The 23250-nt window shown below is 39.8% G+C and overlaps 1 pseudogene; it reads right to left on the reverse strand.

Moving 5' to 3' along the window:
* The window catches only part of LOC133752690 (SWI/SNF complex subunit SMARCC2-like), a 36237-nt pseudogene extending 15152 nt beyond the window's left edge, over nt 1-21085 (reverse strand).
* Between the last annotated feature and the right edge of the window lie 2165 nt (nt 21086-23250).

The following is a 23250-nucleotide window of genomic DNA, read 5'->3' on the forward strand; positions in this document are numbered from 1 at the left end:
GGTAGGAACTATCATTGTACTCCTAAATTTACATATATATGTATATATATATGACATACATGAAATTTATTCACCTTAAACCTAAATACTTTTAAAAAAAGAAAAAAAATGACTTCAATTCTTTAAATGCCCTCATTTCCCATCTTTGCCTCATGATTTATTCTGCTTGTAACTTTGTTTCCTCTTCTTGCTCTATAACTGATACTAATGTATGATTTCTAACCTTAGCCATTATTGCTAGGAGAAATTTCTATGAGTCAGGTTTTGGCTAGATTATTTCAGTAGTTGGATTGCACGGTAGTGAATATGTAAACTCTGAGACAATGAAAATAGATATATAATCTAAGAATAATCTTTCTGATAGTTCTGGTCTAGGCTTCTTCTGTCATTTACACAAGATGCATGAATTTCTCAAACCCAAAACAGGATTTGTTTTAAATATTTTAAAGAAATGTTAGCACTGTTTTACTTGTTTTAACTATAATAGTGTCTAGTTGTCTGAATTTTTGTAAACAGCTTTTTCATTGTGATCAGAATCAGGTCAATATTCACAATAAGTTAAACTGTGGAACATGTATTTGAATACACAGATTGAAAACTAAGCATATGTGAAACTTTTCTGCGTGAGGAAATATATGTTTGCCTGTATTAGTTATCTTAGTTTTTTCAGTAGAATTAGAATAAATACAAAAGAGAATAAAACAACAATTTCAAGCAATGTCTCACACAAAATGGGCTTTTAATTATCTAAAGATTTTCTGGGTTATTACCTTTTTATCTTTCTGTACATTATTGTTCTTATTCTTTAGATACAAGGACTTGATGGTCCTGAGAATCTGAGATCAGTCACACTTGCTACATCTAAGGAATTGCTGGGCCTGAAGTGATGGACACTTGTATTCATTGACAATCATTATTGTTTTTTTTTTTTTGTCTTAAGATTTTTTTTTAACATTTATTTAATGAATATAAATTTCCAGTGTACAGCTTATGGATTACAATGGCTTCCCCCTCCCATAACTTCCCTCCCACCCGCAACCCTCCCCTCTCCCACTCCCTCTCCCTTTCCATTTGCATCAAGATGCATTTTCAATTCTCTTTATATACAGAAGATCAATTTAGTATAAACATTTCAACAGTTTGCACCCACATAGAAACACAAAGTGAAACATACTGTTTGAGTACTAGTTATAGCATTAAATCACAATGTACAGCACATTAAGGACAGAGATCCCACATGAGGAGCAAGTGCACAGTGGCTCCTGTTGTTGACCCAACAAATTGACACTCTAGCTTATGGCGCCAGGAACCATCCTAGGCTGTCGTCATGAGTTGCCAAGGCTATGGAAGCCTTCCAAGTTTACCGACTCTGATCATATTTAGACAAGGTCATAAAAGACAGAGTGAGGATAGTAACCAATGATCCTAAGAGTGGCATTGACCAGGTTTGAACAATTATACAGCATTAAGTGGGGAAGAGGACCATCAGTACACACAGGTTGGGAGTAGAGCCATTGGTGGTAGAGTAGAGGTTATGATTACAAAGGAATGAGGCCCAAGTGCGCTAGACAGGGTCTAGAACAAAGGACAGAGTCATTATTAGAGGAGCTAAGAAAGGTGCTGTCTAAGCTACAATGAAGTTTTCTGATTGAGAGGCAAATAGAACCTGATAGAAGGGGCTTGATAATAATCTGTTGGGCTTTAGGCCTTGTAAGTTAAGAGGCCCAGACCTATCTATCTCTTCACATGGGGTATATCCTAAGGGAGGAGTGAACCTCCTAGGGGAAGGCACTCTGTTGACTTTCATTACTTGGCTGGCCTGGGAGGAGAGCTGGCCAGGTAAAGGCAAGGGGCATCTCTAACAAGAAATTTACAGTTCTGCCTGCAATGTTGCTGACCCTACTTGACCATGCCCTCAGCTGCAGTGGTCACTTTGGAAGTTGGGCTGAGTGAAGGGCTTTTCAGCTTAGAGCCAATAAGATCTGTGGCTCTGACCTGGGCATCCTTCGACTCCAGGGCAGGTCCATTTCCAGTGATCCAACTCTTGGCCGAGCTGCCAGGGCTCTTCACAAGCTGACTTCTGCTGAAGCCCAGGCTTACCACATTGAAAGCCACTGCAGTGGACTGGCCTGTTGGGTCTCCTTGAGGGCAGATCACTGTACAGATCAGCCATTAATAGGCCTGCCACCCATTGCTTCTGATGCCTGGCTTTCTTTTCCTCCTGGTTTGTGTTAAAGCAGACCAGAGGATGCAAGTCAAGGGAGTGGCCAAGTCCCATCTCTAATCTTCGGTGGCCTGAACTACAAGTCTATAGTCACAGGCATGATCTGTAGTAGTTTTTCTACGGTAGACAATGCCCATGAGGAAAATTATATTCTCACTTTAAAACTTTCTTTCCCTTTGGTCTGAAAGGGAGGTTTTTTCTACTTACTGTATACTTCGCTGATGGCGAGGTGAATCTAGCTATGAGATTATTATTTAAGTTCTTATGTTGGCTATGCTATTACAGAAAAATGTTAGCCATCTCTTTTATAAGGTCTAAAGATTAAATTGTGCATCCTACAGATTCCTTCATAATAGAATTAGTTTCCTACCTTGAAGAGAATAGAGAAATGAAAGAACAAGTTGGGCTTAGAATAGAGAAATGAGGGAGCAAGTCCTAGATCGCTTGCTGACAATAGCAATATCACATGAATACTTAGCAAACCGTTTCAACCATTAGATAACAACTTAAGAAAACATTTACCAGAAGGTCCAATGCCTTCTATAAATTTTAAGAATCATGTATTTGAAAACACCTCTTAAATATCTAACATGGTGTAGTTTGTTTAGCCAGTAAACTTAAGCACAACCATCTAAAATGTTTTTAGTTTCTTTCTACCAACACGTTTAAAACATATGACACACAGATTCAGGTCCCACAAATTAAAATGTATCTTTGATTGATTTTAGCAGCTTAGATATGGATAACCTTATCTATAAGCCATTTAAAATAAAACTCTTAATAAAATTTCCCCATGTGGACTTACAATATGTACACACATATAACATAGCATAGTAGACCAATATAGTAATTTTAATAATAGCTTTTAAAATCTTTAGCTCTTTTTGTAGATTTCCAATTGATTTGAATTGCTTTTTGTTTTTAGTAACCTCAGTTAACCATACTTTCTCGCAGTTGGTACTGTTAATACATTATTGGCTTTATCTGTTTACAGAGCCATCCCAAAGTACTGAATACAATAAAAGTGGCTGGAAAAAGTCCATAGGAACCTATAGGAGGACAGCTAAACACAGAACCAACAACGCTTTAGTTTTATGAGCAGCACATCATATATAACTGTGGATGACAAAAGACTTTAAGTCGCCATGTTTAAAATTATAAACTCATCAACCAACAAGAGACACTTGCTTACTTCACAGTATTTTTGAAAGCACCTGTAGGATTTTACAAGTATTTAACCCTTTAGGCCTCTGGGGCTTTCTCATTAAGATAACTATCATGTCTAGTAACACAAGATCATTAGACTTTTTAATTCTCAAACATTTGTATTAATAGCATTTTCCATTATAGAAACTTAAAGTCTGGTACCACATCACATCTTGACAGTCCTTCTAATATAATCCAAATAGCCTGATTAGTTGGTGTCTCTATAAGATGAGAGACATAGGTCCTTCGATTTTTTTTCAGTTGGGCCCAAACTGGAAAAACCAAAGTCCAGGATTTACTGGAAATTTTAGAGACCAGATTGTTTGAAACTTTGATTTTTTGAATGCCTGTCAAGAATGCCAAGAAGGCTCAAAATCCAAAATATCTGGTTGAAATAAGATTTCTTAAAATCATGACATAACATAGACCAAATTTGATCATTGTTACAAGGTGATTATTCAAATTTTTGAAAAAAGCACATATTTAAATAACCCATAGCTCTTAATAAAAATTCAGCTGTTTTTGAACATTTAGAATTTAACAGACATCAAGAGAACATAATAGATTACTTTAACACATTGCTTTAACAGAGCATCAGAGGTTAATTCTATGTCAAAGAGAAATTAAGCTTCCTGTGATCTTTTGCTGTGAGGTTTCCTTCCTTTACCTTCTTTCATATTGGTGACCATGTTTCTGTGTTTCTGTGTGTAACACATCTTTAAGCATCTTTTGCAGGGCAGGATGAGTGGCAACAAATCCTTTCAGTTTCTGTTTGCTATGAAAAGTCTTAATTTCACCTTCATTCACAAATGAGAGCTTTGCAGGATATAGTATTCTGGGCTGGCAGTTTTTCTCTCTTAGTACCTGGGCTATGTCTCGCCATTCCCTTCTAGCTTGTAGGGTTTCTGATGAGAAGTCTGCTGTGAGTCTAATTGGAGATCCTCTAAGAGTAATCTGACGTTTCTCTCTTGCACATTTTAGGATCTTTTCTTTATGTTTCACTGTGGTGAGTTTGATTACAACATGTCGTGGTGAGGATCTCTTTTGGTCATGTTTATTAGGGGTTCTATAAGCTTCCTGTACTAAGATGCCTCTGTCCTTCTCCAAACCTGGGAAATTTTCTGCTAGTATGTCACTGAAAATGCCTTCTAATCCTTTCTCTCTCTCCATGCCTTCAGGAACTCCTAGAACCCAAATGTTGGGTTTTTTAATAGTATCCTGTAGATTCCCGATAATATTTTTTAGATTTCTAATTTCTTCTTCTTTTCTTTGGTTTGCCTGTTTCCTTTCCTGTTCTCTGTCTTCTAAGTCCGATATTCTCTCTTCTGCTTCGCCCATTCTGTTTTTAAGGCTCTCTAATGTGTTTGTCATTTGATCTATTGAATTCTTCATTTCATTATGATTTCTCGTCACTATCAGAGTTTCTTGTTCCACTAGTTGTTTCATTTCATTTTGATTCCTCCTTAATATTTCACTTTCACAAGAGAGATTTTCTATCTTGTCCATTAAGGATTTCTGTAGTTCAAGAATTTGTTTTTGAGAACTTCTTAATGTTCTTATCAATTTTTTGATATCTGCTTCTTGCATTTCTTCGATCTCCTCATCTTCATAATCTTGAATTGGGGTGTCTTTTTCATTTGGGGGCATCATAGTGTCTTCCTTGTTCTTGTTACCTCGGCTTCTATGTTTGTTGTTTGGCATGTTGGAGATATTTGGTTTCTTCACTGTGGTGTTTTTTCTTGTTACACTATGGCTCTATATTAAGTGGACTGTCTGCTTTCAGTGGAGCCTTAGAGGCTTGAGATGAGTGTGGACTGAGAGCTGTGTTTGGTTCCTCAGGGTTGAGGGTGTGTCAAAGATGACACTCCCAGGTTAGGTGTGGTAAATCTCTCTCTCTTTCTTTCTTTTTTTGATTCAAAAGGGAAGTAATTCCACACAGCTGAACGAAATTGGAGGTAGTTAGCAGGCAAATGATATACCCACAGGAGCCAGAGATCGGAAGCTCTTTCCCAAGGACCACATAGGGAATCTCTGCTGCCCTCGGTGTGGGCTCCAATTCTCCTGCAGTCTCCCACTGGGTTGCCAAGTTAGATGCTAATCTCCTGTTATTTCACCCCTCCCCCCAGAGTCAGGTTTTTCTGCTAGGCTCAGGGCCGGTGCAGACCTGAGGTCGCCCTGCTTATGACGTATGTCCAAAATGGCGCCTGCTCTGTCTTGCTCGCCTTTGAGAGGTGAGCGGAGAGAGAGAAACTTGTGTCTGTATCGGTCACTTTTTTTATTTTTTTCCTCTCTCTCTTCTAGTTAGCCTGGTGAACTTTTCCCCACGGAGTTTCAAGCCTCGTTCCCTCTAGCCTCCTCTTTCCACTTGCCTGCTGGTATCTCGGGCTATTGAGGTTTGGCTCACCTCGCGTTCCAGCGCTGGTGTGTTGAGTCTGCCGCTGGTGTCCCGAACTTGGGCTCCCACGCTCTCCACGCAGGTCCACTGTGAATCACTAGTTCCGGAAGAGTTTCCTCTACTATTTCATCCCCTACTCTTCCTTGACCCTGTAGTATCTCCACTTATATTAAACTTTCTCTCCCCCCGGACTAATAGTGTGCTCCCTGCCTATTCCGCCATCTTGCCGCTCTCCGACAATCATTATTGTTAAAACACGAAACATAAACATAAAATCACTTTTAAATATTTCCCTTTATTGTTATAGCTTGTGCATTTCACATGAGATCTATTCTTCTTAAAAATTGTAACTGTATAAGACAATATTTTGACAATGGATACAGTGTTGTACAGCAGAACTTTAGAGCTTATTTTTGCTGATTGAGTGAAACTTTTCATGCCTATTCCTTAATAACTCCTCGCTTACTCCTTCCTTCAACCCCTGGGAAACAACATTCTACTTTTTGCTTCTATGATTTTAACTATTCTAGATACCTCACATAAGTGGAATCAAACACTATCTATCTCTGACTGGCTTATTTCACATAAAATAAATGTCCTTAAGGTTGTTCTGCATTGTTAACATGCTGCAAGATTTCTTTCTTTTTTAGGCAGAATACGATAACATTCAATGCACAGGTTACATTTTCTTTATTCATTCATCTGTCAGTGGGCATTTAGATTGTTTGCATATCCTGACTACTGTGAATAATGCTGTAATGAACATTTGAATGCAGATTTCTATTGCACACATCTATCCAATTATTTCATTTTTTTTGGATACATGCCTAGAAATGGGATTGCTGGATCATACAGTGGTTGTCTCATTAATTTTTGAGCAACTTCCATACTCTGTTCCATAGTGGCTGTGCCATTTAAATACCCACCAGTAGTAAACAAGGGTTCCATTTTCTTCATGCCTACATTAAAATTTGCTTTTGTTTTATTTTATGTTTTGTTTTATAAAAACCATTCTAACAGTTGTGATGTGATATCTCATTAAGGTTTTAATTTACATATCTTTGATGATTACTGATGTTGATCATCTTTTAATATACCTATTGGCCATTTATAGGTCTTAGGTCTTTTTTAGAGAAATTTCTCTTCAAGACCTTAGTCTATATGAAAATTTGTTGTTGTAAACTTTACTCTAGGATTGCATTTGCTGCATATGTTGATATGTTACATTTTGTTTTCATTTGTCTCAAGATATTTAATGATTTCTGTTTTTATGTTTCCTTTGGTCCAGTGGTTATTCAAGAGTATATTCTTTGCCTCTCAGTGACATACAGCTGGTAGGGTTTTTCTGGGTATGGCAATCCTAGCGCAGGGGCTTTAGTCATAGCATCCTTTAGCTGAGCAAAAGCTGTAGTTTGCTCTTTTTCCCAGAGAAGGGGGCCTTGTTCTGGGCTATCTTTTAGAGCCTGGTATAGAGGCCTTGCTACTTCTCCATATTTTGGAATCCATAACCGGCAATACCCAGTCAGTCTGAGGAATGCTCGGAGTTGCCTTAAAGTGGTAGGGGCAGGGATTTGCTGTATGGCCTGTATTCTCTCTGGGGCTAGTCTCCTCTCCCCAGGAGTGAGGATGAGCCCTAAATAGTTAACTTCCTGGCGGACTAGCTGTGCCTTTTTCTTGGATACTCTGCCAGGAAGTTAAGGGTTTTGATTAAATGCTTAAGGCCAGAGTCTCGGGTGGGTGGGAGAACAGATAAGCAAGTCATCTACATATTGGAGTATCCTCCCACCCCCCTCAAGAGATAGATCCCTGAGTTCCTTTGAAAGGGCCTGCCTGAATAGGTGTGGCGCATTCTGGAACCCCTGTAGTAATACGGTCCAGGTTAGCTGTTGCTTTAAGTTCTGTCTATTGACCCATTCAAAGGCAAACAAAAACTGACAAGAGGGGTCTATAGGGATACAGAAAAAAGCATCCTTAAGGTCTAAGACTGAAAATCACTTAGTCCCTGGAGGTATTTCTCCCAGTATTGTATAGGGATTAGGCACAATAGGGTGAATGGGTATTACTGCCTCATTAATGACCCACAAGTCTTGAACTAATCTGTAGTCCCCATCTTTCTTTTGTAAGGCATCTTCACTCTGCATGGAGACCTCAGTCTTCTGGTAAGGTAGAAAGAACCAACCAGGCTCTATGGAAAACATCAAGTATAGAAATGTGTGCTTGGTAAGAAAGGTTTAGAAGGAAAGAGTGCTGTTGGTAAGAAGGGTTAAAAAGGGAAGAGCTTTTAAATAAGGAAAGGACATGGTTTGTAAGAATGACTTTATCCTGATGGCTAGTTTACTCTAGACTGGAATGGAAATGGTGAAATGTTTAAAGTAAGTTGAAGAGGGTATGTAAAAGTCACAAAAGTTTATAAGAAAAAGAAGTGTTGAACATGCTAACTGCTGCTCCAGGGGGTATCTGTGCCATGTTCCAGGAAGAATGTTGTCTCTGGGTCAATCAGACTAGACAGGTACAAATGCAAATTCGTACTTTTCCTGGACAAAGCCAAACAGCTCCAGGATCAGGCCAAGCAGGGCTGGGATTTCTGGCCTGACATCTGGTCATGGAAATCCTGACTATTTCCTCTCCTTGGCCCAATAACTTCTGTAATCTTGCTGCTTCTCTTTGGACCCTGTGTTTTTAATACCCTTGTTTGTTTTGTCTCTAACAGACTAAAAGCTGTCGAACTCCAAATGGTCACCAGACAAGGCTTCCAGCTCATTCCACTGGATGACCTGAGCAGCCCTCCGGACCAAGCAGGACAGTCTTTCCAATGCCACTGTTGCACACCATAAGACAGATAGCAAGAGGAAATACCCAAATCCCCCTCGGCGCCCACATGCCAGCTTTGAAGAAGTTACAGAAAACGGAACTCCATCCATAATCCCAAAGAAGAATTTTGGGTATTACCTCTTGAGGAGGGAATGTTAGGTAGGAAGTCAGTTATGAGCTTATGTGTGTGTAACAGGTCTAAAGGGAAGACATCTATGTCCAGTGTATGCTGCATCTCAAGGTCATCCCAATGGTGTTCCAGGGGCAGCCCAGAGTTCCCATCCTGCCCTGCCCCCTTCTACCTGATAACCTGCCAGGTGGAGGTTCCCACCCCTTCTGCCTGACAATCTTTCACAATCTCCCAGGTGCATCCCAGTATCTGCATCTCAAACACCCTGCTCCCTTCCTCCTGTCTGATAACATTTGCATCCATAAAGTCCTTTGTGTCAGACCTTCAAGAGAGAAGTTTTTCTATTTACATCCAAAAAGCCCTTTGTTCCAAGAGGAGCAGAGGTGGGGAAGCAAGACCCATCTCCTTAAAAACCCCCAGGCTCAACTGGACTGTGCACTCAGCCCTCTGCCTTTCTGCTGAGCCACCTGCCTGGCCTGGCCAGGTGTAATCTCTCCACTCAAACATGTAACCTAGCTCCTTGCCCAGCTCCCCCCCCCCCCCCAGTCTCTCAGGCTCTGTCTGGAGAGGTGCCCATCTGCCTTATGGATGTCCCTTCCCTAATAAACCTTGCTATTTTACCTCCCACTAAAAAAAAGAGTATATTCTTTAATTTTCACATATTTGTGAATCTTTTCACTTTCTTTCTATTGTTGATATTTATCTTCATTCTGTTGTTTCAAAAAAGGTAATTGATATTATTCAACCTCTTATATTTGTTGACTTGTTTTGTTGCCTTACATGGGACCTGTCCTAGACAAGATTTTTGTGAACTTGAGTATTTTCTTGCTGATAGTTGTAATGTTCTTTATGAGTTAAGCCATTTGGATTATAGTATTGTTCATGTCTCCTATTATTATTGTGTCACTTCATCTTTCTCCTTTTATTTCCATCAAAATTTGCTTTATGTTTAGCTTTTCTTTTTTATTGTTTATTTATTTATTTTTTTATGACAGATAGAGGTCGACAGTGAAAGAGAGAGAGACAGAGAGGAAGGTCTTCCTTTGCCATTGGTTCACCCTCCAATGGCCGCTGTGGCTGGTGCACCTCGATGATCCAAAGGCAGGAGCCAGGTGCTTCTCCTGGTCTCCCATGGGGTGCAGGGATGTTTAGCTTTTCTGATGTGTTGTTCATACAAACACACAAACACAAGTGTGCATTCCTAATGCATTAGTCCTTTTATTGTTACATAATGTATTTTGCCGCTTGTGATAGTATTTGACTTGAAGTCTGTTCTGCCTGATATAAGTATGGCTACCATTGTTCTCTTTCAGTTACTGTTCCAATAGATGATTTTTCTTCATCCAATCACTTTCAGCCTCTGTGTGTTCTTAAATTTAAAATGAGTTTGTAATAGTATATTGTTTTATCTTGTATTTTCATCCATGTATTCACTCTGTATTTTTGGTCAGGTAGTTTAAGCCATTTACATTTGAAGGAACTATTGATAGGGAGAGCCATAATATTGTTGTTATGTTAATTATATTCTGGGTACCTTTTCTTTCTTTTGCAGTAGACCTCCTAGACTATCCTCATATAGAAGACTCACCAATCAGCTCTTATAAGAGTTTCTGGGGTTTCTCAATTCTTTGATCCATCCAAACTACTTTCTTTGTGTCTAGTGCTCTTCAAGTGACTAGAGTGTGCAGGGTCTGGTCAGCACTCTGAGATGAATGAGACTAAAGCCAGTCCCTTGGAAAATCCCAGGAGAACTTGGATCATTGGGATTTCTGCCCATTTCTCTTGCTTTCCAGGAAGAAATTAGCAGCTGTGGGTTTTTCATCTGCTTGCTCTGTGATGAGCTGTGGAGGAGGGGCAGTGGCAACAACCAGTTCAAACTGCTGCTTTTTTTCTCACTGGGTCCCAGACAGAAAATGCTGGGTCTTTTCAACACCCCAGTACAAGAAAAACAGAAGAAACCACTTCTAGCAGCCTCTGGAAAAGTCAGAACCTTGTACATATAATTCAACATGTAGTTCAATAGCTTCCATACCTAAGGGGAAGCTGGATGCTGGGTTTTTCATCTGCTCATTCTGTTCTGAGACAAGAGATGTGTGATAGTGACCGTCAGTTTCAACCACCATCTCTGTTCTCAAGGATGCCTGCTTCTAGGTGGTCAGAATGTGCTGCGTACCATGTGTATTCTGAGAATGGCTGGATAGATGCCAGTTACTCAGGAAGTCCCAAGAGAAGTTAGAACCATGCACAATGCCATTTTCTCCACCTAGGGAGAAGCTGGGTACTGGAGTTTTTTTTTTATCTTTTTACTCCATGCTGAGATAAGGGGGTGGGGTATTATGACTACAAAGCCCTGACCACTCAAATGCTTCCTTTTTCTGTCTTCTATCCAGTCAGGGGATATAGAAAATATCCATTTGCTTTTTTAATAAAAATAAACCTGTGCTCTACTTCTGCAATGTTTTCTTTCTTTCTAAGCATAGAACAAAAGACCATTTCTAAGCATAGACCAAAAGATGCCATTTTCACTGTTTTCCCTTCTCATCTTCAAAAATAAATGGTTGCTTCGCTACTCTACTGATTGATTAACTCTAAGTAAAATATCATCAATACTTTTGAAATCTGTCTGATTATATGCACTAAGATAGGCTGGCTTAATAAACAAAATTCCCGGATAAATCTCCAAGTACATTCAGTATTATCTGATATCCATTTACAAGTCCACGTATGACTTTCCCTTGTCGCTTCACTTCTGTATGCTTCTATTGAGTGTTATTCCATTAGCAAGTAATGTCAAAATCAATCTTGAATAAAGCCAGTCACTGAGTTGACAAGTAGCTAAGCTTATTGATTTTTGACAGCCAAATAAATACAGCCCTTGTTCTTTACTTAATAGGTATCTTATTATTACACAGAAAATAAAGTTTTAACAGTGAAAACTACCTATAAATATTTTACTTTTCTAAACTTGTCAAACTAGGAAATCTGACATGGAGCCCCTATACCATGCCTTGAATGCAGATGTAAATACCACTAGGTCCCAGACTCCCTACCTCACTTCCTTAGCTTAAGATATCTTTGTCCTGTTTTTTTTTTTTTAAATTGAAAATCAACCTCTTATGAAAATTACCTCAGATAATTAAGGGAGCAGTGCAGCTATCACTGGATGCATGAGGTCATTTGTTTCTCCAATAGATAACATCTTGATGTTTCTGTCTTGTCTTCAAGAGTTTCTTGTCTAGGATTTCTAGGCCTGGCATAAAAAGTAACTGCTACCTGCATGTAGCCCTCAGACTGACTGAAGCCCACTTTTCCATCATAAAGAACATGGTATAACTGACAAATCAAGGAAGGTTGAGGAATACCACAGAGCAACAAGGAACTTAGCCACAAGCTGAACATGCACCTCTCAGCACCAAATTCAATCTATAAGAACCTTTATCTCAACTCCTCAGTGCATCTGGGAATTTAGTAGATGCCCAACTCCTTACTCTGTAATCTGCAGTAAACATCTCCTTTCTTTCACCATCCCAATATCAGTGATTGGCTTTTTGCACATCTGGTGAGCAGATCCAGTTTTGGGGATTATATAGCAACTCCTCCAACCAGTTGTTGGGGGTTGTTCTTTCACTGGTAGCCACTGGCTTCTTTTATTCTTTTTCAATGATTGAGTAATAAATTACAGTTCAGAGAGATGAAAGAAGGGATATTAAAGCAAAATTTATCAAACTACATTCCAAGGTGGGAATGGGCCAGTTGAGAGAGCACATGGCACATTCTTACTGCTTTGGAGCTTTTATCCCTTAAGTTGAGGACTTCTGCGTGGTGATGTGGCCGTAATACTCATGATTGGCATTTGTGATTGACATCTTGGAATTACATACCTTTGGGCTCTCTGCATATAAACTATAAACTCTCTGGCTATAGACTAGGGTTTTCTGGTTTGGCTGAGTTCCCATTTTATCAGGATACTTTAGCCATAGTTTAAATTGCAAAGTGGGAAGCCTTTGGTGGGTCTTAGGTAGAAAGCAGGGTCCTTGGTTTCACCCCTGGAGGAGGGTCTTAGGGCCCCTCCCCAATCACTCATGTCTATGTTTCTGCCTGACAGTTCTATATCAAATTCTTACATAATGGCTTAACCAGTTTGCATTCCCACCAACAGTGGGTTAGTGTCCCTTTTTCCCCACATCCTCTCCAGCATCTATTGTTGGTAGATTTCTGGATGTGAGCCATTCTCACCGGGGTGAGGTGAAACCTCATTGTGGTTTTGATTTGCATTTCTCTGATTGCTAGTGATCTTGAACATTTTTTCATGTGTCTGTTGGCCATTTGGATTTCTTCTTTTGAAAAGTGTCTATTGAGGTCCTTGGCCCATCTCTTCAGTGGGTTGTTTCTTCTGTTGTTGTGGATTTTCTTGATTTCTTTGTAGATTCTGGTTATCAACCCTTTATCTGTAGTATAGTTTGCAAATATTTTCTCCCATTCTGTCGGTTGCCTCTTCACTTTCCTGACTGTTTCTTTCGAAGTACAGAAACTTCTCAATTTGATGCAATCCCAAATGTTAATTTTGGTTTTGACTGCCTGTGCTCCTGGGGTCTTTTCCAAAAAGTCTTTGCCTGTACCTATATCTTGCAGGGTTTCTCCAATGCTCTCTAATAATTTGATGGTTTCGGGCCGTAGATTTAAGTCTTTAATCCACGTTGAGTGAATTTTTGTGTAAGGTGAAAGGTATGGGTCTTGCTTCAAGCTTCTGCATATGGAAATCCAGTTTTCCCAGCACCATTTATTGAATAGACTGTCCTTATTCCAGGGATTAGTTTTGGATCTTTGATCAAATATAAGATGGCTGTAGATGTTTGGATTGATTTCTGGTGTTTCTATTCTGTTCCATTGGTCTATCCATCTGTTTCTGTACCAGTACCATGCTGTTTTGGTAACAACTGCCCTGTAGTATGTCCTAAAATCAGGTATTGTGATGCCTCCGGCTTTGTTTTTGTTGTACAAGATAGCTTTGGCTATTCGAGGTCTTCTGTGTCTCCATATGAATTTCAGTATCATTTTTTCCAGATCTGAGAAGAATGTCTTCGGTATCTTGATTGGTATTGCATTGAATGTATAAATTGCTTTTGGGAGAATAGACATTTTGATGATATTGATTCTTCCAATCCATGAGCATGGAAGATTTCTATGCAAACTGGTTAAGCCATTATGGAAGTCAGTCTGGAGATTCCTCAGAAACCTGAACATAACCCTACCATACAACCCAGCCATCCCACTCCTTGGAATTTACCCAAAGGAACTTAATTTGGCTAATAAAAAATCCATCTGCACATTAATGTTTATTGCAGCTCAATTCACAATAGCTAAGACCTGGAACCAACCCAAATGCCCATCAACAGTAGACTGGATAAAGAAATTATGGGACATGTACTCCATAGAATACTATACAGCAATAAGGAACAATGAAACCCAGTCATTTGAAACAAGATGGAGGGATCTGGAAAACATCATGCTGAGTGAATTAAGCCAGTCCCAAAGAGACAAATATCATTTCTTTTCCCTGATCGGCGACAACTAACTGAGCACCAAAGGGGAAACCTGCTGAAATGAAATGGACACTATAAGAAACAATGACATGATCAGCTTAGGTCCTGACTCTAGATATAGAATGTAATACTTTATCCTTATACTTTGCGTTTCTGTGTGGGCACAAACTGATGAGCTCTTTACTAATGATATACTGAAGTGATCTTCTGTATATAAAGAGAATTGGAAATGAAAAAAAAAATAACAACCTGGTGTTGAAGGGGAAATGGCATAGAAAGTTAATTAATTTAAAAAAAAATCATGTGGGTTCTCTGTCTTTAATGTGCTGTACATTGCTATTTGATGCTATAATTAGTAATCCAATGGTAGTTTTTTTCACTTTGTAGTGCTATATGGGCAAAATGTTGAAAACTTTACCTAATATATACTAAGCTGATCTTCTGTATACAAAGAAAATTGAAAATGAATCCTTACATGAATGGAAGGGGAGAGGGAGCGGGAGAGGGGAGGGTTGCGGGAGGGAGGGAAGTTACGGGAGGGGGGAAGCCATTGTAACCCATAAGCTGTACTTTAGAAATTTATATTCATTAAATAAAAGTTAAAAAAAACCAAAAAAACAAAAAAAAATTCTTACAATATGAATCTGTATTCAACATGCTTATGTGTTCTAATGTCACTCATGATGCTTATTAATTGCTAACAGAGTACATTATTGAATATTTTATAGTTACTAGAATTGTTGTCATTCATAAGAAAAATAACTTTTTTAAAGATTTATTTATTATCTGAAAGTCAGAGTTACACGGAGAGAGGAGAAGCAGAGAGAGAAAGAGAGAGGTCTTCCATCCGATGGTTCACTCCCCAGTTGGCCACAATGGCCAGAGCTGCACCGATCCAAAGCCAGGAGCCAGGAGCTTCTTCCAGGTCCCTCACATGGGTGCAGGGGCCCAAGGACTTAGGTCATCATCCACTGCTTTCCCAGGCCAAAGCAGAGAGCTGGATCAGAAGTGGAGCAGCCGGTCTCAAATCAGCGCCCATACAGGATGCCGGCGCTTTAGGCCAAGGCATTAACCTGCTGCACCACAGCGCCAGCCCCAGAAAAATAAATTTTAAAATAGGTATTTGGAGACTTAGATATATGTTTATTTTGAAGTTTTAGATAAAGACTGAATTCAATACAATGGAAAAATATGGGAAATGTGGAACATTACACTGTAATGTCAAGAGTAAGGGGAATTCAGTATCTCATCAGATATCTATAATGCTGTGAATTCAAGTCTAAGGTTTTAAAGTCAAACCAATTCTGGCATATTCAAGTTAGCATATACAAAAGCTCTATGGAAAAACAAAACCTTGTTCATAAATACAACACTTTGTAAAACAATGAAGTCTTTTTAAAGGAAAGATCCAAGCAGAGGCTCCATTATCTCTTCTCAGATATTTGATAATTGCTTTCTTGCATTGAGTCTGAAATAGTAACATAAGGTTCTGCAAGTCACAGAAGCAATGGTTCATAGGGACAAATCAACAATGGATTTCCTGTGAGATATTTTAGAGGGCAATTTTAAGGCTTGTTAGCCTGTTTGAGTGAAGGTTTAAGAACAATTTATTAGCTAGTTTGCATTGTTAAAGGTAACATAGATACCGAGCAACAATAAAAAAATAAGTGACTATCGGGGCCAGCACTGTGGCATAACAGGTAAAGTCACTGCCTGCAGTGCCAGTATCCCATATGAGTGCCGGTTCCAGTCCTAGCTGCTCCAATTCCAATCCATCTCCCTGCTAATGTGCCTGGGAAAGCAGCAGAAGATGGCCCAAGTGCTTGGGCCACTGCACCTACATGGAAGAACAGGAAGAAGCTCCTGGCTCCTGGGTTCAGACTGGCCCAGCTCCAGCCATTGCGGCCATTTGAGGAGAGAAACAGTGGATGGAAAATCTTTCGCTCGCTCTCGTGCGCGCTCTCTCTCTCTGTAACTCTGCCTTTCAAATGAAATAAACAAATCTTTTAAAAATAAGTGAATATTAAAGGTTGTTTGATTTTTTTAAATGAATAAGGAAATAATATTACTTTGTGTCAACAGTATACATACATTGAGCAATACAACTTTTTGCTCCCTTTATCTTAGTTACAGCAGTGTTGTTATTTTTTAATGTGTATATAAAATCTTTAGTTAATGGATATCATCAAGTCAGAATGTTTTAACAGTAGGCACTTTTTCTTGCTTCACATAGTCTTTGAGCTTTCTTAAAATATATAAGTTGTAGGTTGTAGAAAATTGTTAATAATATAGTTATTTCCCATAAAATGAGAATTAGTTATTTCCAGTGGAACACTTCATTGTTGTCCCACTTCTTATTTGTTTACAAATGTGTTTGGTAATCATTATCTTACTATTTTTGTGTTATAGTTTGAATTTATTTCAGACTCTCAGTAGATCAATGTAAGCAACAAGCTAAAACATAAGGTAGTTGTTAGGGAGAAACAGGGAAATAAACAACTGAGTAGATACCTCCTAGGGTCAGAACAAACTTCCGCAAGTGGCCTTAAAAATGACCTATGCAAAGGATTCTAGATATAATTGGATAAGACCGTGATGTAATTTATGTTCCAGGTCAGATTAAAAACAACTGATTTTTTGGTGGATCCGAATGATTAAGAATGATTGTAAACAAGGGAGACAAATTAACCAAGAGATCAGAAAAAGAATAGTAAAAGAATACATTACTTTAAGTACTATCATTCAAATGATTATACTACCTGAGTAGTTAACATCAGAATCTTCACATTTTGAGAGGACCAGATTTCACCTAGATAGTGTTGCCAAGTTGCTTAAAAAAGGAACAAGCAAAAACACAACAAGAGCAAACCCAAGGATGAAGGAAGAATTCAGCATTTAGGAGTGCTTCCATATATTGCCCAAGATATCCAGTTTTTGGGGCCAGCACTGTGGCGTAGCGGGTAAAGCTACCACCTGTAGTGCTGGCACCCCATATGGGTGCCCGTTTCAGTCCCAGTTGCTCCACTTCCAATCCAGCTCAGTGCTATGGCCTGGGAAAGCAGTAGAAAATGGCCCAAGTGCTTGGGCCCCTACACCCCTATGGGAGACCCAGAAGAAGCTCCTGGCTCCTGGCTTCAGATCGGCACAGCTCTGGACATTGCGGCCAATCGGGGAGTGAATCAGTGGATGGAAGACCTCTCTTTCTCTCTCTCTCTCTCTCTCTCTCTCTCCTTTTCTCTCTGTGTAACTCAGACTTTCAAATAAATAAATAAATCAAATAAGACCATCCTTTAAAAACTAAGTGATTATAACAATTCCACTTCAACCATATAATGTCAACAGAGAAATGAAAATTTTGTAAATATAGAAATTTTAGAGTGTAAAAGTGCAATAACTAAGACAATAAAATTTATAAAAGGGACTCAAAGATAGATCTGAAGAACTGGCAAAAAGAATCAGTGACTTTGAATTTTAGAGTTTATCAAATTGTTTGGGAAGGAAGAAAAGAGAATAAAGTAATAAATAAAAACATACATAAATGTGGGACACCAGGAAGCACAGTAATATATTTGTAATAGATGAACAAAAGAGAAAGAGAAAAAATAGAATAGAAAAGAATACTTGAAGAATTAATAGCTGAAAACTTCCCATATTTGGTGAAAATTATTTATCTACACATCCTAGAAATTCCAAGAAATCCAAATAGGGTACACCAAGGAGATTCCTATTAAGAAACATTACAACGGAAAATGTGAAAGACAAAGATAAATTTGAAAGAAGCAAATGAAAAATGACTATATATGAATTATAATAAAATTAACATTTTATTCCTTATCAAAAACAATGGAAGCCAGAAAGCAATTGGATAATATAGTCAAAGGGAAAATATCATGTACAAATAAAGCTTTCAAAAATGAAGGCACAGTAGTGAGCACTGTGTGCAGAGGGTTAAGCAGCTGCCTATTATTCTGGCATCTCATATGAGCATTGGTTCAAATCCTGGCTGCTCCAGTTATTATACAGCTCCCTATTAATACAACTGGGAAAGCAGTGGAATATGGCCCATGTGCTTGGGCCCCTACCAACCACCTGAGAGGCTCAGATGGTGTTCCTGGCTCCTGGCTTCTTCCTGGCCTAGCCCTAGCAGTCACAGCCAGTGGATAGACGATTCTCTCTCTCTCTCTCCCCGTGTTTCTCTGTTTTCTTCCTCTTCCTCTGTAACTCCGACTTTCAAATAAATAAGATCTTTTTAACAAATGAAGATACAATAAAGACTTTCCTAGATAAACTGAGAGAATTCACTTTTAGTAGGACCATATTAAAATAAATATTTTTAATGATTTATTTATTTATTTGAGAGGGTAGAGTTACAGGCAGAGAAAGGGAGAGACAAAGAGCGGTCTTCCATCTGCTGGTCCACTCTCCAAATGGCCACAATGGCTAGAGCTGGGCAGATCCAAAGCCAGGAGCCATGAGCTTTCTCCAGGTCTCTCACATGGGTGTAGGGGCCCAAGGACTTGGGCCATCTTCCACTGCCTTCTGAAACCATTAGCAGGGGACTGGATTGGAAGTGGAGCAGCTAGGACAAAAACTAGCTCCCATGTGGGATGCTGATACTGCAGGCAGAGGCTTAATGTACTATGCCACAGTGCAGGCCCCTAAAATAAATAAATTTTTTCAGCCTATATACGAGTGATGTAAGAAAATGATTTTAGTTTTTAAAAACAAGGTTTACTCGTAAATGTAGTCATATAATATAAAAAGGATAAAAGCACATTTCTTCTTCTCTTAAAATACTTAAAAAGAAAATTCCATAAAACAGTATCTATAAAAATCTATTGTTGGGTCCATAACAAGGAAATTTAATATTTGTGACAATAATAGCGGAAAGGAGGCAGATGAGAATAGGATTATGTTCGAGTAAAGAAATGATAACGGATGGCAACTAAAATCCATAGGAAGAAATAAAAAGACTAGGAAATTGTAAATAAGAAAATAATACTAAAAAGGCATTAAATGTTATTGTCCCTTGCTATAGAATTAATATTTGTGTCCTCCCCCCAAAAATTGGAGGTGGGACTTTTCAGAGATAATGTGTAGATGAAGATAAAATCCCGATGAATGGGATTCGTACTGTTCTTTTCTTATGAAAGAAGACCCGGAGAGTTCCTTTGCCCTATCTTGGAAGTTGGGTATCAGTGCACCAGGAAGCAGGCCTTCATCAGACACCAAACTTTTCTATGCTTTTGTCCAGGGCTTTCTAGTTTCCAGAACTGTCTGAACTACATTTCTGTTGTTCATTAGCCACCCAGTCTATGGTTTTTGGTTATGGCATCCTGACTGAACTAAGACATTCCTCTTTCTTCTTCCAGCTACTTTAAAAGACACAGTATCATATAAAATAATAAAAAGCAATAGTTATAGCAATACAGTGTTAGATAGTAGGAAATACAGATGTACTATGTTAGGAGTTGAAATCCTAGCCAGGCTTGACACTGGGTAATTACAAAGGTTTTACCTGGCAAACCTCATGGAGGAAAATGGCCTCTGAACAACAGAACAGGTGCACAGTCAGGGCATGTAAGACTGTAAAGTGAGACGCAGTCAAGTTCTCAATCTCCTCTAGCCAGTCAGGTTCTCAGGCATGTGACAATATTAAAAATTTATTGGATTGGGTGAGGGGGCCGCTGTGGTGTAGTAAGTAAAACTGTCAGCTTCAATGTCAGCATTCCATATGGGCGCCAGTTTGTGACCCAGCTGCTCCACTTCTGATCCAGTTCCCTGCTAATGTGCCTGGAGAAAAGCAGAAGAAGCCACTGCCAGCACCGTGGGAGATATGGAAGAAGATCCTGGCTCCTGGCCTTGGCCTTGGTCCAGCCCCAGCAGCAGCGGCCATCTGGGAGGGAACCAGCAGATGGGAGATCTCTTTTTCTCTCTCTCTTTCTGTAACTCAAATTAATAAATCTAAAAAGAAAAGAAATTTAATAGGAAATGGAATTTAAAAATACATTCATTTTAGTGCAAAAACCTGAAATCCCTGCAGTATTTTTCCTAAAACACATTTTACATCAAGTTTTTGAAACCCCTCATATTCATGGATTTTAAAAAAATTAACCAAAATAATCATTCTTTTATTCCATTCCCAACAAACCTTTTGAAGTGCTCTCATATTTGCATTCCTAGTGCCAGCACTTTCATTGCTTAATGTCTTTATCTGAGGTTTTCAGCTGAAGTCCTCTTGAGGCGCCACTGCTGAGCCCTTCTCACAGGAAGAGAATGGAAAAATCCTGCAGATATTTTTCCCAGAGTCAACTGAGCGTTTTTAAATCCCTCACCCTTCTCTTCAAGGTCCCTAGAATTGCCATAGACTTCGGTTCAGGAAACCTTCAAGGGTAAGACAATTCCTGCAGCTGTCTTAATACATCTGACCCTTGACGTCATGCTCCATGGAGCGGTTTAGCTTTCTCTCCCAGCTCAGCGGAGTATCTAACCAAAAGGTAAAGTGAGAAGAGTAGTCAATTAAGCACAATAACAATCTGCAAAGAACATTCCGGGAATGCTAGCAGAGCCTCTGGAGACCTCTACGGAGCTACTGACAGCTCATTTGCAGTAGTTTGAGGGTCCTGCTGGGCACTTTGTTAGTGGGTCTGAGGACATGCTGGCTGAAGCCATAAGGCATTCTGGGAGGATGCTGGTGTTTGGTTTTTCAGTACCAATGGAAAACTTTCGCCCTCCTCTTTAGTCCTCAACTCCCTAGCTGAGCTGAACAGCGGCATCGCCCCAGACATCCAACTGAGGAATTTAGAAAAGGTAGGGAGGGAAGCACTTCCCCAGCCTCTTCTTGAGGCCCTCTGACATTGGCACCAGAGATACTCAGCAATCTCATGAGCTGGATAATATTAAGCATGCCTCTGACCCTAACACATACCCCTCAGGACAATAAATTGCTAAAATTTTAGAAAAGAATAAAAAATGTAGAGACCATTCGATCGCTTTGTCCAGTAACCTTGAAAACACCTTAGAGACTGATTTAAACCCTCCCCAGAGGTAATCTTGCTAAAAACTAGTATGGGATACTGACATGGTAAGGGCCTTACTACACCCCCTCTCCTTCACTGTGCCCTGAAAGTACACGCTGCCAGGATGACAGAACTCAAGGAGCATCAGCAATTATAGCTGCAGCCAGTCTTCCAGGCTCACTTACTCCTGGGAAAGCCTAGACTTTACTTAAACTGGCAGACCCTATACAGATGCTGGGAACCCCATCTGGGACACAGCTGTTTTCCTGGGTCTACTGCTCCACCTGCATCTTCACTGCCCCCCCCCCCCCCCCCCCCGCGATTACAGACAACCTATGACCAAATTCCGGCAGGTAGCCCTTGTGACTAACAGCGGTTCTATTTCTTCTCAATGGGCCTTGGTGTCTTTTAGGTCTTCTGTGTCTTTGTCTCAGAACCCTCAGCCTTTAGGAATAAATATGAGTCAATATTTAGCCAATGTTCCTCAGTCCTCAGGGTATCCAGAGGCCACAGGCCAAGGTTAAAGCTCAATAGAAAGATGAGACAATCATACTTCTTGGAATTTTTTAGACACTAGTACACAGGATACTAGGATCCTGACAATTCCTGACACAAACATGAAGGAGAAACAATCAAGCTCCCTGTTTGGAGTCTGAGACCACTACTACCCAATATGAGTGGATCTTTTAGGTGTCTATAATAAGCTACCATTGCTTTGGTCTCCACTACTAAAATATATTGTTGTTATTGATGTATTATCCATGTGCACTCCACTAGCCCCTGCCCACAAGGCCTGACAGGAATTCCTTCAGTTAGGGCCAGTATAAAGAGGTACGAGGAAGACCTCAAACTTACCTAACTCAGGAGCTAGAGCTAACAGCCTGGCTATTTGATTGACTCACTGGCAAGTCTCAATCTAATACATAAAACAAGCCCCCATGTAGGGACAATACATTTGGTAAAAATAAATTCTGTTGGGGCTGGCATTGTGGTGTAGTGCGTAAAGCTGCCTCCTGCAGTGCTGGCATCCCATAAGGAAGCCGGTTTGAATTCCGATTGTTCCACTTCTGATCTAGCTCCCTGCTAATGTGCCTGGGAGAGCAGCAGGAGATGGCCCACCCCCTTGGGCCCCTGCACCCACATGTGAGACCCAGAAGGAGCTCCTGGCTCCTGGCTTAGGATTGCTCAGCTCCAGCCATTGCAGCCATTTGGGGAGTGAACCAGCAGATGGAAAATCTCTCTCTGTCTCTGCCTCCACCTCTGTAATACTGCCTTTCAAATAAATAAATAAATCATTAAAAAAATTATTCTACTAAAAAGATTTCTGTTTTCCATATGAATACTCACCAGTGAGACCCCTACACTGCCAGCGAAGGATATAACCAAAACTCAAATTACGCTTGCCAACCATGTGTGGAAATTAAACTTCCATTTTCTGTAGAAGGAGCAAAAAGGCAACTGATTTCCTCCTGGATCTGTGAGAGGATGATCCATGAGAAGAGAGACACAGCCTAGACTGGACCTACATGTATGGATTGCCACTATCATCCAAAGATGCCAAAACGTGGAAAACCTATCCTGTCTGCCAGGTCTTGGCCAAGGCTAACTACACCCAGGAACAGATTGTTGGGCCAATGGGCCAGGATGTTCTTGGCAGACAGATTCATATCTGGCCCTCTCATCTCATCCAGAGTGTCTCACAGCATCCTGACTGCCATTGTCATATTTTTGGCCCAGCTATTTTGCCTGTTCCACTGACACTGGTGACACAACACAAATCCTACATGACCATATTTGTTCCCATTTTGGTTTTGTAAGCACTTTGCATGAGTTAGTGGCCTTGAATTTGAAACCTAGGCCACACATCAGTGAGCTCAATCATGGGAATATGATGGACTCTCCATGCACCACATCTCCAAGCC

This window comes from Lepus europaeus, chromosome X (genome assembly GCF_033115175.1).
Source record: "Lepus europaeus isolate LE1 chromosome X, mLepTim1.pri, whole genome shotgun sequence".
Lineage (NCBI taxonomy): Eukaryota > Metazoa > Chordata > Mammalia > Lagomorpha > Leporidae > Lepus > Lepus europaeus.